Source organism: Triticum aestivum, chromosome 1D, assembly GCF_018294505.1.
Source record: "Triticum aestivum cultivar Chinese Spring chromosome 1D, IWGSC CS RefSeq v2.1, whole genome shotgun sequence".
Taxonomy (NCBI): Eukaryota; Viridiplantae; Streptophyta; class Magnoliopsida; order Poales; family Poaceae; genus Triticum; species Triticum aestivum.
This window is the reverse complement of record NC_057796.1, coordinates 75,131,940-75,148,552: the sequence shown is the minus strand read 5'-3', so window position 1 is coordinate 75,148,552 and position 16,613 is coordinate 75,131,940.

The following is a 16,613-nucleotide window of genomic DNA, read 5'->3' as shown; positions in this document are numbered from 1 at the left end:
GCGGCAAAGGACGGCATAACAGGAACAACTCCGGTGCGGTGGAGGGTGGCGAAGTTGGAGCGGCAGCGGTGAGAAGCAGGACGGCGTGGTTGAACTGGCTCGGGTACGGACGGCTCGGCCTCGGCTTCAACTACTAGCCGTGGAGGGCGTAGCAGTTGAGGTTGCGGTGGACGACGACGTCGGGGTATCGGCTCCGGCGTGATGGAGGAGGGCGGCGGTTGATGGGTGGAATGGGGTGGCGGACGGAGGACGCCGGGGTTTCGCGGCTGGTGGAGAGGTAGTTTTTGCGCCCACGGAGTACGAATGGGGAATCAGACGGGTGGGCCGGGGGGGGGAGGGGGGGAGAACCATGTTTCGGTCTGGGACGTGCTTGTTTTTGGCATTTTTTGAATAGAAGATGGGACGCGCTTGTTTTTGGCTTTTTTGAAAAGAAGATGGGACGCGCTTGTTTGAAATTTTGGGAAAGTACAAACTTTGCCCCCCTCTTAAATTTCGGACCTACTGCGGGTCGGGGGTAGGATGGTAATCCCAGGTGTCCCAAATAGTGGATGGGAGCGATTTCGGCCGCGCGCATGTGTGCTTAGGCGGCCATTGTGTATGAATGTTTTTCGGAGGCGGTTGTGTGGCGTCTAGATGAAGCTACAAACCAACCCCGGTTTAGACCTTTGGACGTCGGGCCGGTAGGTCTCACTGGTCGGAGTTATTAGAAAAGTAATTTCCTTGTACTACCAAACATTGGTCTCACGCGGTTTCGGGCGAGTAGAGGCTCTTTTGGCGCTTCGTTCGAAATTTTGAAACACAAGCATTCACGTTTAGAGTACTCTTGAACTTTGAGGATTGACCTAAATAGACAACGTTATATTTGACCTTGTATGTTTGAAAACCTCATTAAATTATCCGCTTCTTTTTGAAATTTTGACACTTGAAAATCCTATAACTCTGATTATTTTGGAATGGAGGAGCTAAATTTGAATCTATTTTGTACACGACTACATATGCTATTATGTACAAAATCAGAGCAAAGATTGGTGCCCCCATAATTTAGGTATGATTTACAAATGCCATGATATCAAATTCAAATAATTGAATGGACTTCATGTTGAATTCAATTTTTTAAACCACCTTAAGTTGAATTAAAATGTATGCTAGTTCATAGGTAGCTATTTATAATGTCATTGTGTAACTTTCATATGTATAATGTGCTTTACACACACAACATGAACTATACTCACGTTTATATTCGATTGCTAAAGCGATGCATTGTCTGGAGTTCAAAATACAAACTATGTGGATCAATTGTGTCGAATAATAACATAGACATACTCAAATTCGATAGAATCTAGATGTCTGATGGATCAATGACCGTTCCTTACGCGAATTGCAAATATCATGATCCCATCCTAATATTTGGATACAATTTATATGTTTAATCAATGTGTACAGCAGTCTTGTACATGTAGTTTCACTCTCCATCGGTGGTCTCTCACACATGCTCACACACTCTCTCCCGAGGTGTCTTTCTCGCACACATGCTCTCGATATAACCCTCCCTCCCTCTCGTAACCATTTACGACTGTTTTCACTAACCGTTATCACAAGCACTCTTCCTCTCGCAAGCATAGACATGTACAATCCCCATCGACCCTTTCTATATACATAGACCTGCCTACGTGTCTCCTGTACGCACATTATCTTTAGGCCTGTCTCTCACGCATTGTCTCACACCTCTCTTCCTAATCGACGAGTATGATTCTAGCAGAGCATTCTGTAGGATGCCCCTTAAAGTTAGGTTGGATGAATAGTAATATCAGAGATAAAGGGGTTACCTTAGTCCGAGAACCTAGGGTTACAAATCCTAGCCGACTTTGTCAGTGGACATAGAGTCCTTCACAATTTTGCTATCTTTGTCTTGTACGACTAGTCATCCATGGGTCTTCCTAAATGCGTCACGGGCCGACCAATGTGGCGCAGGACGGAACCGAACGAAGGGCCTCACCTCGACCCACCAGACCTCACACGGTGACACACCCTCTGCCCCCACGTCTCGTTTTCTTCTCAAACCCACACATACCAACACAGACACCACACACAAAAAATATATTCTCCTGGTGCCTCTATCCACTCCCCTCTTTCATATACACACTCAAGGGAATCTCTCGCCGTGACGTCATATTCGTCTCTCTCTCTAGACCACTCTCATTTCTCGTGCTATCTCTCCCACACCCCCCGGCCCCGCCGGCCCCTCTATCCATGCCTCCCTCGAATACGTAATACACACACATACCTCTATTGGCCCTGCCCAATGCATCAACTACACATTAACACATGTTACATCACGTACCCCATTGATCTAAAAAGCCCTCTCTTCACGTTTATTTCGCATAAACATTCCTTTTGAATAAAGTGTGGCCAAAAAAATATTTTTGAATTTATACATATATACAACATTACAAAGTTATATGGAGGAGCATTGCATGATGCCCACAATGATATTTATTCCGCACTGTGAATTTGTATATTTTTATACTATATATAAAGTTAGTCATAATAAAGAGAAATGAAGAGCATCTCTCTCTCCATCGCATACCCCCCTCTACGCCCATTTCAGGTATGCACACAAACTATCTCCAGGTCCTCTAAAAGTAAGCCCCCAGCACATTCACGCATGTTTCATCTTTCTCTCGTGATATATACAGTGACGATCATTGTATTTGAAGCGAAAGCATGATACGTACATTGGACTTTAGAATCCACTCATTACGGTCACCATTTACGTTTTGTGGTTATTATACAGTCACGGGCTCACCTTACAACTCTGTATTTGCTCAAGACACGACTAGTTGACCAGTTAAACGCTCCACGTGGCACCTCTAGTGTTGCATCACATTATCTCACTACCATCGGGCCCACCTATCGGCTTGTATCTACTCTACATCTACACTCTTATAAAATACTAGCAAGATGCCCATGCGTTGCATGGAACATCAAGATGCATTTGTATGAGTAGTTTATCTTGTGGGAGAAATGGATGAACAAGGGAAGGCCTTATTTGCAAGTGTGGAGAGGGTTGTGGGTATCTTTTTGCAAAATTGCCATAGTTTCCTTCCTATCCGTCAGATATAGATCGGACGGCCTTTATTGCAGGATGGCAGGCACACGATCATCACCGACTATGCTTTTTATAAGAGTAAGGATAAAATACACTCTTATAAAAAACAGAGTTGGTGATGATGGTGTGCCTGCCATCCTGCAATATAGGCCGTCCGATTTATATCTAACGGATAGGAAAGAAACTATGACAATTTTGCAAAAAGGTACCCAGACACCTCTCCACATTTGCAAATAAGGCCTTCCCTCGTTCATCCTTTTCTATATCAAGATAAACTAGTCATACAAATGCATCTTGATGTTACGTGCAACGCATGTGCATCTTGCTAGTAAGAATGAAAACAAACGACAAAAAAATATTGGACGGTGGTTCGAAGTCATGACCGCGGGCACAACAGACAAGGTGGCCTTGTATTGGTATGCTGAGCCGTCTGTTTTAACACACAGGAGCTGGTGTGGTGATTATGCACACACGCACGCCATCACACGAACTGCATGCACACAACACTCACACGAACACATGCACCCACGCACGCATGCAACACTCACATGTACACACGCAGCCACGCACGCACGCAACACTCACACGCACACACGCACGCATGCATGCACACACTAGTACACCACACGACCAACATACACTCTCATGCTCAAGTGCTCAACCTACACGTGCATGCGCACACATCAGGCCCTGACAGACACATACACAACCAGGTGATTCCCGCGCACGGGGTGGAGTCTTGTCGCGCCTGCGTAAATTTGTGTTTATCTGACCTTTTCCCTATGCGAACTAACAAGTGGGACTCACAAGGAACATGGTCAATTTAACTAGTCAACATGGTGCCACGTAGACTATTTGGCCGGTCAACAGAGTGCAATCCGATGCTGAACCATGAGCAAGTGACCGTATAATCACCGCAAAACGTATATAGTGACCGTAATCAGCTTATCCTGAAGTTCGATGAACGTATTATGCTTTTCTCTCTGTAGGCCCTCCAAAACTACATCTCTACACGTTCTCGCATGTTACATCTAACAACTATGCAATACAGCACTACTACTACACTCTAACACAATAAATCATATGTGCTTTTAGTTTTACTAGATATCATAATGTTACTTAATTTTTCAGTTTGCATACATTAAAATTGCCTTTGAAATGTATGGCCAGTATCATATACCGCGCGGGAAAAATCCTGCCCTTTCCTGTTTAATCGGGTTTGTACCGATGGATCGTGCGAAACAACAAAACTATATACAGTACAAGTGACAGTTCACTGGGCCGTGGTGTCGTGTACTCCTCCGTCGTAAGAGTGGAGCGCTCGTTTTCATAAATCTTCTAGTCCCTTTCGCTGACATGTGGGACATCAAGCTACCGGGTCCACGTGCCATACCGGAATACAGTGCAGAGCAGCCGGGGTGAAGCACCCAGTCATGGCGCCGGCGTAGTAATGAGCAATGAGGTGTCAAATCACAAAGCTTCACCTTTCCGCAGTTAAGTTGCAGGGACGAAGTAATAATGCTAAAAAAAAGAAGGTGGAGGGATGAAGCAACCATCATTTCACTCGTTGTTGAATCCGCTTCTCCCTCATCTTCTTCAAGTTAACCACGTGTTGCTTCTGCCATTGTTCTGCCTCATGTGGGAAGCAGATCGGCTTGGTAAAGCACTAACACATGGGACCCCATGTTAGCAAACCGCCAGGACAACGTCCTCTAAAAATAAGAAACCTCCCCCGCCATCTGCGCGGCAAAATCACCTCCTTTTTACTAATCTTGATTCTATAATTTTTTAGATCAAAATAATTGAGATTTGTATAGATAGCACACAGGAGCAAAACCAAGTGGTACGGTTAAGGGCATCCACAATGTGTAGCCAAATGTGAAAATAGCTTTTGGCATCGTGGGAACCATTGTGGACGGTGTTGCCAAAGCCAAAAGGATGGAACCGAAGCTCCCTGATTGATTGATTGAAGGAATAGACAAATGCAACATCTCTCCTCTTTCTCCCGTGCTTGGACGCATGTACAGTATAGAGGACTGAGTCTACTCCCCTGTCCCTTCTATCACAAATCACAAAGCAGTGAGGCGTCAAATCACAAAGCACAGACTAAGCAACCATCATTTCACTCTTCGCTGACTCCGCTTCTCCATCGTCTTCTTCGAGAAACTATCTCACCGCACTAAGCTGGACGGATGACGCTATTGTGTACGAGTAGTACTAGTACATTTACGCCTCCTTTGGTTCAACAGACTTCCTGGATGCAAATAAGGCAGTTGTCTCGGCTTGTAGGCGGCACTTGCGAACGACTTACCTTGGTCTCCCTCAATGGTGTTCTCCGTCGAACGCACTTCGCCAAACCACAACGTTCGAGATATTGTCGACATCACCGCTGTCGGCGTTCTGGGAACGGGGGTCCCTAGACTTGCCTGCCTGCGGCCCACAGCGCGGCTGAGCTAGAAGGCCGTACGACCCATCTTCATCAACAAGGCATCCAAGACCCTCGCGAGGGTCCAAGCCTCGCGAGGCAGACGATGCAAGACCTCCTCTGGAGTGGCCTAGTCAGGCAGGCTCACGAGGAGCGGAGATATCAAGGCGGGGAAAACCTCACGAGACCCTCGTGACGTGAGCCATGACGCATCGCACCAGGCGGGCGCCAGCACGCACATCGTCCTTGTTTCCTCTTTCGTGCTAAGGAGGCCAGCACAGGCGAAGAGTACCGAGGCATCAGGCAAAGGTTACTATATTGGTGCAACGAGACCAAGACCAGCAGGACGGCGAGACGGAGGTCATCGTGAAGCCCAAGACGGCGTCACCACCAGAGCTTTCGCAGCCGAAGACCGCTTTTGTCAGGATAGCTTGTACTAGCTGCCCCCCTTCAAATTTGCCCGCTGTTGTTGGCTCCCTTCCCGCTCAATATTTAGGAAGAGGACCAGGGCCTATATAAGTAGAGCTAGCCACCACAGTAGAGGCATCGAATCCTCACGCCACATGTTCATACGCACAAGAACACCTCAACCCCAGGAGGCTGTTCTTCCCTTGTACGGTTCATCATCAGCCCAAGAGGTAATCCACCACCACCACACTGGAGTAGGGTATTACACCACAACGGTGGCCCGAACCAGTATAAACCTCGTGTCTTTCTGTGTTGCGAGTTGGTCGAGTTCGTCCGTGAGATCTTAGCGAGCTATGGCATAGATCGGTAGGAGGGAAAGGCTTCGCGCACACCCCAGTGTTCGAACCTTAAGGGTTTGCCGGAACCCCACATCCGACATTTGGCGTGCCAGGTAGGGGTGCGCCATAGTTTCCCTTCCATCAGTTCGTCGCTCCGTCGCTCCATCGTATCCATGGCGGACGCTCGCCGTGCTCGAGCTGAGCGTCGGGCTGCCCTCACCGCCCACGTCGCTCAGACGGCTCCCATTGGCGGACCACCTCGTCGTTCTCCGTCTCCCGCCGCCAACGCTGCCACCGGCCCGGCGGGGAACGAGCAACAGGCGTCTTCGCTCCATCCTTCGGTTCGGCAGGACGGCCGCATCGCTACTCCATCACTGACCCCTGCCAGTTCTTCATCCCACGCGCACCGCGCTCCCATGGAGGCACGGGCCGCGCTCCTTGCGGCGAACGAGCTCCTGCACTACCGCCCCGTCGACGACCTCTACGAGGAGTGGCTCGACCACGTCGCCGAGCTCGTCCGCGCCGCGGGGGGCTCTCCGGCGCCGTCCCAATCTCTGCCTCCCTCTCAACCAGCCGCGAGCGACGGAGCTCGTGGCGTGCCTCCACCACCTCAGCCCCAAGACGGCGCCTTGGCACCAAGGCGTGCGGCTCCGCGGCGTGACCCACCACGTCCGGCGCCCGCGTGCGAAGAGAGAAGCTGCCAAGAAATCCCGCGGCCACGAGAAACTGCACCTGCGCTCCCCGCGCCACCTCGTCAAGGTCGCGCACCGCCTGTAGCAGTGCAGCGCGAACCTCGTCAAGACCAAGCTCCACCGCCAAAACGGGCCCCTGCAACCACGGGTGGCTGCCGCGCCTTCACCCCCGAGCTGCCTAGCGTCGCCTGGCCAGGCAAGTTCAAGCCGGATCTGCCTCCTTGCTACGACGGCACCACCGACCCCGCAGAGTTCCTGCAGCTCTATGAGCTGAGCATTGAAGCGGCCAACGGCGACGAGAAAGTCATGGCGAACTGGTTCCCCATGGCTCTCAAGGATGGAGCCCGCTCCTGGCTCCTGAACCTGCAGCACGGCTCGATCTCCTCCTGGGACGAGATGCGCGACCGCTTCGTCGCCAACTTCCAGGGCACCCGCGACCGCCCGCCGGCCGCGGGTGACCTGCGCCGCATCAAGCAGCAGCCAGGAGAGACCCTCTAGAAGTACATCCAGCGCTTCAACAACACCCGCCTCAAGATCCCCAAGGTCACGGACGAGGCCATCATCTTCGCGTTTTCCGACGGCGTCCGTGACGTCAAGATGAAGGAAGAGCTCGCCATCCACGAGGAGCTCTGCACATCTCAGGAGCTGTTCAACCTGGCGACCAAGTGCGCAAGAGCTAAGGAGGGGTGCCTTTCTCTCCTCGAGCTGCCAGCCGCAGGCACAGAAGAGAAGAAGGCCAAGGCCAAGGATGTGAAGCGCAAGGAGGCAGCTGTGCTCGCAGCGGAGCCCGACACCAAGCGGGGCAGAGATCAGCCCGAGTCATCCAAGAACGGCCGACCGTTCTGCGCCTTCCACAACCTGAACACCCACAACACCAGCAACTGTCAAGAGCTCAGAGCCATACGAGAAGGATGCTACGGTCGACGCCCCGAGCGTAGTGACCGGGGCTACGGCCGCGGAGGAGGACGTGGAGGTGGACGCTGGGACGATCGTGGCCCATGCCAGGAGTGGCACGACAGGCCTCGTGAGGACCGCTGGCAAGACCAACCTCGCGAGGGCGCCTGGAGGGATCCGCCTCGTGAGGATCGCCCCCAGGGCAACACCGGTCTTCCTCCGCTGCCACCACCAAGAAGGAATGACGAGCACCACCAAGACGAGGGGGCTGGGGGCTTCCAGGAGCCGCGTGCAATCGCCTGCATTCTGGGTGGCGCCCAGGCCCCCGCCTCTCAGCGTATCTTCAAACAGTTTGCTCGCGAGGTGAACACGGTGCTCCCCAAGCTCGAGGCCACGCGCCCGCTCAAGTGGTCCCAATGCGCCATCACTTTCAACTCGGCGGATCAGCTCAAGTGCGCCGCCACCGCTGGCGTCCTCCCTATGCTGTGTTCCCCAGTCATCAGCAACGTGCAGGTCACCAAGACCCTCATCGACGGCGGCGCAGGGCTCAACGTCCTGTCCGTCGACACGTTCGACAACCTCCAAGGGCCCAACCTCCTGTCCTGTCCGTCGACACGTTCGACAACCTCCAGAACGTCTTGTCCTGTCCCTCCTCGGGCAGGGCTCGGGGGCTCTCTTCTGGAGGGCCTCAGACCTAGCCAACCTCATGAGGGAGACACTCGGGCACCATTTGGAGGCGTGCTTCGTGGTACGGGACCTCCAGGGGAGCACGGGGCAAGGAGTGCCCACCACTCAGGAGTTCATCACCAAGACCACTCAGGAACTGCAAGAAGCAAGAGCCATGCGCGGCGACAGCCGCTTACGAGGCGCAGCTCCGCATCCTAGCGAGGATGCTGGGCTACATGTCTGTGTCGACACCCCAGGGCTCAACAGGGCCGCATCTCAGGAGCGCTTCTAGCCATCGCATGTGGGCCGCTACGAGGGCCTGCCTCACAGCTACGTTCGCATGCCTTTCGGCTTGCCGAGCGTGGCGTCAGCCTATCAACGCAACTTGCGGCGTGTCTTAGCAGCTCAGGAGGCTAGGTACCATGGCGTCCTGGAGGAGATGGAGACGGTCTTCAGGGAACCTCCCGAGCCCCCAGAGCCTCCCGAGGCTCAGGGTCCCGGTGGCTCATGAGGAGTCGTTTCTTCAGCGCACGCCTTCAGACTGCACTGACTCTACTTCGTCTACACAACCAGATGACACCTTCTAAGCTTGTTTAGCTGGGAGCGCCCCTCGGGCTGCATTATTCCCAGGCCACATGGGTCCGTCCCTATGGCATGTATCCCTTATGTCGTTAGCTTACCTTGCTGGGGGCGCCCCTCGGGCTGCATCATCCCCAAGCCGCTCGGGCCGGACCCAGTGGCATGTATCTTCCTGCATTTATCCAAGTTGATCTGCCCTCCATGCTTAACCTGCCAATTGCTACCGCCTGCTCAATCATCGCCTCCCTCGGGGCCTCCACAGAGGCACGGCGCTGGCGCATGGGTCCCTCCCTGTCACGTCGCCAAATCTGAGCGGTCGAGCTCTGGCTCGCGGCACGCCCCGCGCATGTCACCTCACTAGGCCCTCAGTGCCTTCCCCTCATCCAGAACAACTAACGGCAGGCTGGCAGCTGTAACGGCAGACCATGTTTCTTCTTGTGCCTGTCCACAGGAATCCCGTGGAAGGACAGCAGGCGGCACCGCGAGTCTCCTTTTCTCTCGTGCAATTCGCTTGCGCGTTAAAGGGGGGGCTCCTGAGCATCGCGACTCAGGAGCTCTTACTGGCTCTCCAGCCCTCACCCCCTGGCCTTGACCACGGCATCGCGACATGGCATACCAGTGGCAGCTGAGCTCGCTTGAGGGCCGGGACCTGAGGACGTAGAGCACTAAGGAGAGCATGAGTGGTGGGAGGCTCATACGGGCCGGCCTGTCTATGCCGCACAAGTTGGCGCGCAGCCCTAGCGTAGCATCAGGAATCGCCGCGAAGTCAGCAAGATAAGTCTCGCCCTCGGACCGGCTAAGTATTTGAGCCTAATGGTCACTCACACCATGCCGCACCCCCGTTGCGGCCAAGCCATGTTCCTTTCTCACCTTGCCGTAGCTGCTTGAGCGCTAAGGGGGACCTCCTGAGCATCGCACCTCAGGAGCTCTTACTGGACCCCGGGCCGCGCACCTCCTGGCCTTGACCACGGCACGCGACCTGGCATACCAGCAACGGCTGTAGCCGCCTTGGGACCGGGACCTGTCAGCGTAGAGAAACAAGCTATCGCAAGGAAAGAAAGGGGGGACCGAGCCTTAATGGGACATGCGTTCACCAAATTTTCATAACAAGGAAGATAAGCACAAAAGACATTACAGATCTTTACATGCCCCCACAGGGTGATTCACGGTTTTTCGCAGGAAACAAAAGCTGATACTAAGGGGAATCCTATCTACATCCCTCCGTGGCAGACGCCATCATCAACAGTGGGCCACGGGAGGCCGGCGCCAACCCCATCCAGATCAGCGGTGGCGACGGCTGGATGCTGCAGCTCTGCCCCGGCCGCGGCAAGAGCTCGGGGGCACGTAGCTGTCGTCGCTCGTCTCTGGAGTCTCGTAAAGCTCAGGAGAGCTACTGGACTCCCAAGGGCTGCTGCTGCTGGAGTAGCCGCAAGCGGAGCGCGCGTCAGCTTGGCGCTCCTCTCCGGGGCAGCACTCCAGGCGGCGGCCCTCTGCGTCAAAGACCTTGAAGAAGAGCGTGGAAGCGCCGTCGTACTCGAAGTGGATCGCGAGGGCGCCCCTCGCACGGCAGACCCGTGCGATAACCCCCCAGCCGAGGGTCATGAAGATCTTGCCGGCAGGGACCGCTTCGATCTTCGCTCTGGTCGCCGGAGCGCCGCAGTCGGCGTGCTGCAACCAGAGCTCGAGGGGCCCCCTCGGCGGCATCACGTCGGAGAAGAACCGTGGGAAGCGGATCTAGGAGCTTGGAGGCATCGGTGCCCACAGCACCAACTCACGCTAGGAGTCCGCTGCATGGACCCCAGGGACGACGGGACGCGTCGCCGCGGCGCGGCGACCCCGGGCACGGCGCGGGCGGCGCTACCCGTCACTCCATCCTCCTGAGCCCTCGGCTCGGGCGTACAAGGGTAGCGGGTACCCCGGAGGAGGCCGCTCGCACCAAGGCCTCGACACCACCATCATCGCGGCTTCATCACAGCGATGGATCGACCTCTTCTTCGGCAGAAGTGGCCCTGGATCATCACGGGGAGCTTTTCCTTTCTCTTCGGTAGAAAACCTTCTGACAGGTGCCATTGTTGCCAGCAGTGGAGCAGGGAGGAAAAAGCAAGCTAGCGAGGAAGAGATGGGCGACGGGGGCTCCGGCCCCCCTCCCCATTTATAGCAAGAGAAGGCTAACCGGCGTCACCCACGATCGCATGCAATGATGGTTTTCCCTGCATGTCGCAGGGACTTGTCAAGTCAAGCAGTTGCCAACGCAGCATGGGGAAGCGGAGACACCCACGTCCAATCAACCGCCATGCATCGACCAAGGCCGCAGGCTTTTGGGGCCCGCGGTGCTCCGAACTTGACCCTTGGCTTCGCTGCGAAGCCAAGCCCGAGCGCACCTTGGGCCCGGGGGCTACTGTCGGCGTCCTGGGAACGGGGGTCCCTAGACTTGCCTGCATGCGGCCCATAGCGCGGCTGAGCTAGCAGGCCGTACGGCCCATCTTCATCAACAAGGCATCCAAGACCCTCGCGAGGGTCCAAGCCTCACGAGGCGGACAACGCAAGACCTCCTCTGGAGTGGCCTAGTCAGGCAGGCTCACGAGGAGCGGAGATATCAAGGCGGGGTAAACCTCACGAGACCCTCGTGACGTGAGCCATGACGCATCGCAGCAGGCGGGCGCCAGCACGCACCGCGTCCTTGTTTCCTCTTTGGTGCTAAGGAGGCCAGCGCAGGTGAAGAGTACCGAGGCATCAGGCAAAGGTTACTATATTGGTGCAATGAGACCAAGACCAGGAGGACGGCGAGACGGAGGTCATCGTGGAGCCCAAGACGGCGTCACCACCAGAGCTTTCGCAGGCGAAGACCGCTTTTGTCAGGATAGCTTGTACTAGCTGTCCCCCTTCAAATTTGCCCACCGTTGTTGGCTCCCTTCCCGCTCAATATTTGGGAAGAGGACCAGGGCCTATATAAGTAGAGCTAGCCACCATAGTAGAGGCATCGAATCCTCACGCCACAAGTTCATACGCACAAGAACACCTCAACCTCAGGAGGATGTTCTCCCCTTGTACTGTTCATCATCAGCCCAAGAGGCAATCCACCACCACCACACTGGAGTAGGGTATTACACCACAACGCTGGCCCGAACTAGTATAAACACTACAAAAAAATACACTTCCGTGATGATACGTGTTTGTCATAGGTTGCGTTTTTTGTCATGCATGTACATCCATGACGATTTTATGACAGAATCAAGATAGTCATACCTGTGCTGTCATAGAAGTGTTCCATGACATTACCAAAATTATCATCACGGAAGTGTCCACTTCCATGACGATAAATCGCGCGACACAGAAGTTCTTTCGTCAAGGGTGACCGACACGTGGCATCCACCGTAACGGAACGCCGTTAAGCTATCGGGTCGGGTTTTGGATCCGATAACCCGTTAACAGCCTCGACCAATGGGAAATTTCCACGTGTAAAATTCTTATTGGCTAGACAAAACACGTGTCAGCTCGTCAGTGGGTCAGATAGGCGCCTATGATATGTTGACATGTGCCACGGGCCACCACTGGCCCATTTAGCTTACAAAGCCAGCCCGTTTGACTTGGTCAAAAGTTAACGGGCTGGCCCATGAAAAGCCTGTTAACGGTCTCTTCGCAAATAGCCCATTTTACGGCCCGTTAACTCATGGCCCGTTAGGCCCTAAAGGAAATCGGCCCAACAACGTCAGGTGGGCCGTCGAATATAACACCAGCCCATTTCACTTTCGGCCCATGTATGGCCCATGACGTCTTTCGGCCCATATGAGGCCTTCGTATCTTTCGGCCCTTTACAGGCCCACGGTGACTCTAGCCCATAATGAACAGTAATTTTCTTTATAACCGTTAACGGCCCGTGATTTACATGGGCCGTGTCCAGCCAGTGTTAGCTTTCGGCCTATTGACGGCCCATACGTTCTTGGGCTCCTTTTCGGCCCTTGATTACTTCCGGCCTGTTACTGTCCTGTTCCCCTAATGGGCCAAATTCGGCCCATGGCAAGAGTCGGCCCGTTACTGGCCTATTCCCCTAATGGGCCAAATTCGGCCCATGGCAAGAGTCAGCCCGTTACTGGCTTGTTACCCTAATGGGCCAAATTTGGCCCATGGCAAGAGTCGGCCTGTTTCTGGCCTGTTAACCCGTTGCGCCGTTTCCAGCCCGTCCTATATTCTGGCCCATTAACGGCCCATTATGCCTGTGACAGAATTAAGACTTTGCTGTCCTACGACCTGTTAACGGCCTGTTACCGTGCTGGGCCGATACCAATTACGCCCGATTACGGCCCATGTAGACCCATTTATCCGACGACCCGAGGTCCACCGATTACAGGCCCATTTATCGATGGCCCGTAGGAGACCCATGGATCCTACGGCCCGTATATTGCCCATGGTAGTTGCAGCCACTAGCAAACCAGGGAAAAAGAAGATTAGGAAATAAATAAGGCTGAAACTAACGCTAGGCTATTAAGGCGATTGCACAGATTACATCCAGTCGGCATCAAAGATCGCCACCAGTGCAAATATAGGGAACACCCTACACTATACAAAAATGGCTTGCTGTTTTCTTCAACCAGTGGCTGCACGTTAAGAATAAATTTTGTATTGCACCAAAACAAATTACAACTATATAACAAAAGTAAGGTTGGCATAAACTTAACAGTCTAGCAGATAAATGCACCACCAGAAGTTCATAAGCTCAGTTCATTTGACCTGACCGTTACGTTTTCATGCTGTATTGTCCGACGGAGCACCATAACCCTCGCCTTCATTTCCCCTAGGCTCCTGAACAACATAGCAAATGTCTGATAGTCTGGTTTCAAAACCATGCATATCTTGACGACATTGAGCAATGTTTCTCCTTGTTTCACAAAGGGTTTCTGTTAGGGAATGGACACTAGTAGAAAACGGGGCAAAGGTCACAGGGCAGTTTTCACATTAGCCCCGGTTCAGTCACGAACCGGGACCCATGGGGGCATTCGTCCCGGTTCGTGAGCCCAGGGGGCCGGCCGGGGCCTCGTGGGCATTGGTCCCGGTTCGTATGGAACCATTTGTCCCGGTTCGAGCCACGAACCGGGACTAATGGTCCTCGCTCTTGGCCCACAACCATTTGTCCCGGTTCTTGGCATGAACCGGGACAAAAGGCAAGGATTTAGTACGGGTTCATGCCATGAACCGGGACCAATGAGGTGCCTATATATACCCCATCGCCACGGCAGAGCACTCCACAGTGCTCTGTTTTTCTCTGGCCGGCGAGGGGAGGGCTTTGTGGTGCTCTAGCTCACCTCCTATGCACATGAGGTGTTCGATGAAATGCCCGAGCCACACTAGTTAATCTTTCTCCTCTCGAAACTCGACCTCCGAGCTCCATTTTCCTCGAGATTTGTCTAGGTTTAGCGGCCCGTCACGTCCCATTCCCGTCTTCACCGCCGTCGACCGCCCGCGCCGATCTCGTCGCCGGCAACACCGTGGTGAGCCTCTTGTTCTTATCTTCTTTTTGAAAGAAAAAAAATTCTTACTTTAGATAGATACTTGTCTAATTTTCTTACTATTTTATTGCTTCTTATTACATAGTGCGATGGTTTTGGTATCCGCTCCCGTCGGCCCTCGTCCTGTCTATGATTCGGATGTGGTATATATTATCTTTTTATAACTATTTGATTCATTTATTGTTTATGACAAATATACCGACTAGCGTGACATAGATTTTATTTATCTAGGAGGTGGTTGAACCGGAAATTCTAACCGACCCTATTGTCGAGAGGTTAAATTTAGTTGAAGAAGAAAACAATTACTTAAAGGAAAAAATAAAAAAAATTGAGGAGGAGAAGATGATATTGGAGTTGCATGTTGCGGATGTCGTCGATGATCACAAGATCAAGATGGATGCAATGCGCTTGAAGATTAGAAAGATTAGAAAATATGCCATTCATACCGAGGCTTGGTATCATTATGCCGTTGGATGAATTGTTACCTTGGTTGCGATTATGATCGCATTTGTTTTCGCATTGAAATGTTTTACATAGTTTCAATGTATGGTTTAATTAATTAGATGCTCTGGAGAGCTATATATATGTTGTTAGATGAGAACTATGTATGTACTTTGGTTCTAATGTGATGATGAACTTCTATTAATTTGGTCACTTAATTATCTATGCATGATGTTCTGTAATGGTTTTTGACACACTTAATTATATATAATGCACGCAGATGAACCAGCAATGGATGTACGGTGACAGACACACCTCCGAGTACATTAAGGGCGTGCATGATTTTCTCGAAGTGGCTGAGGCAAACAAGCAGAATGGTTTTATGTGTTGTCCATGCCCTACATGTGGGAATACGAAGTCTTACTCTGACCGGAAAATCCTTCATGCCCACCTGCTTTACAAGGGTTTCATGCCACACTATAATGTTTGGACGAGGCACGGAGAAATGGGGGTTATGATGGAAGACGGCGAAGAAGAGGACGATGACAACTATGTGCCCCCTGAATACGGTGATGCTGCAACGGGGGAAGCTGCTGAAGATCAAGAGGAACCAGACGATGTGCCCAATGATGCTGCAAGGGGGGAAGCTGCTGAAGATGAAGAGGAACCAGTGCTCGATGATGATGATCTCCGCCGGGTCATTGTCGATGCAAGGACGCAATGCGAAAGTCAAAAGGAGAAGCTAAAGTTCGATCGCATGTTAGAGGATCACAAAAAAAGGGTTGTACCCCAATTGCGAAGATGGCAACACAAAGCTCGGTACCGTACTGGAATTGCTGAAGTGGACGGCAGAGAATGCTGTGCCTGACAAAGGATTTGAGAAGCTATTGAAATATTGAAGAAGAAGCTTCCAAAGGATAACGAATTGCCCGACAGTACATACGCAGCAAAGAAGGTCGTATGCCCTCTAGGATTGGAGGTGCAGAAGATACATGCATGCCCTAATGACTGCATCCTCTACTGCGGTGCATACAAGGATCTGAACGCATGCCCGGTATGCGGTGCATTGCGGTAGAAGATCAGACGAGATGACCCTGGTGATGTTGACGGCGAGCCCCCCAGGAAGAGGGTTCCTGCGAAGGTGATGTGGTATGCTCCTATAATACCATGGTTGAAACGTCTGTTCAGAAACGAAGAGCATGCCAAGTTGATGCGATGGCACAGTGAGGACCGTAAGAAAGACGGGAAGTTGAGAGCACCCGCTGACGGGTCGCAGTGGAGAAAAATCGAGAGAAAGTACTGGGCTGAGTTTGCAGCTGACCCAAGGAACGTACGGTTTGGTTTAAGCGCGGATGGCATTAATCCTTTCGGGGAGCAGAGCAGCAATCACAGCACCTGGCCCGTGACTCTATGTATGTATAACCGTCCTCCTTGGATGTGCATGAAGCGGAAGTTCATTATGATGCCAGTTCTCATCCAAGGCCCTAAGCAACCCGGCAACGACATTGATGTGTACCTAAGGCCATTAGTTGAAAAACTTTTACAACTATGGACTGG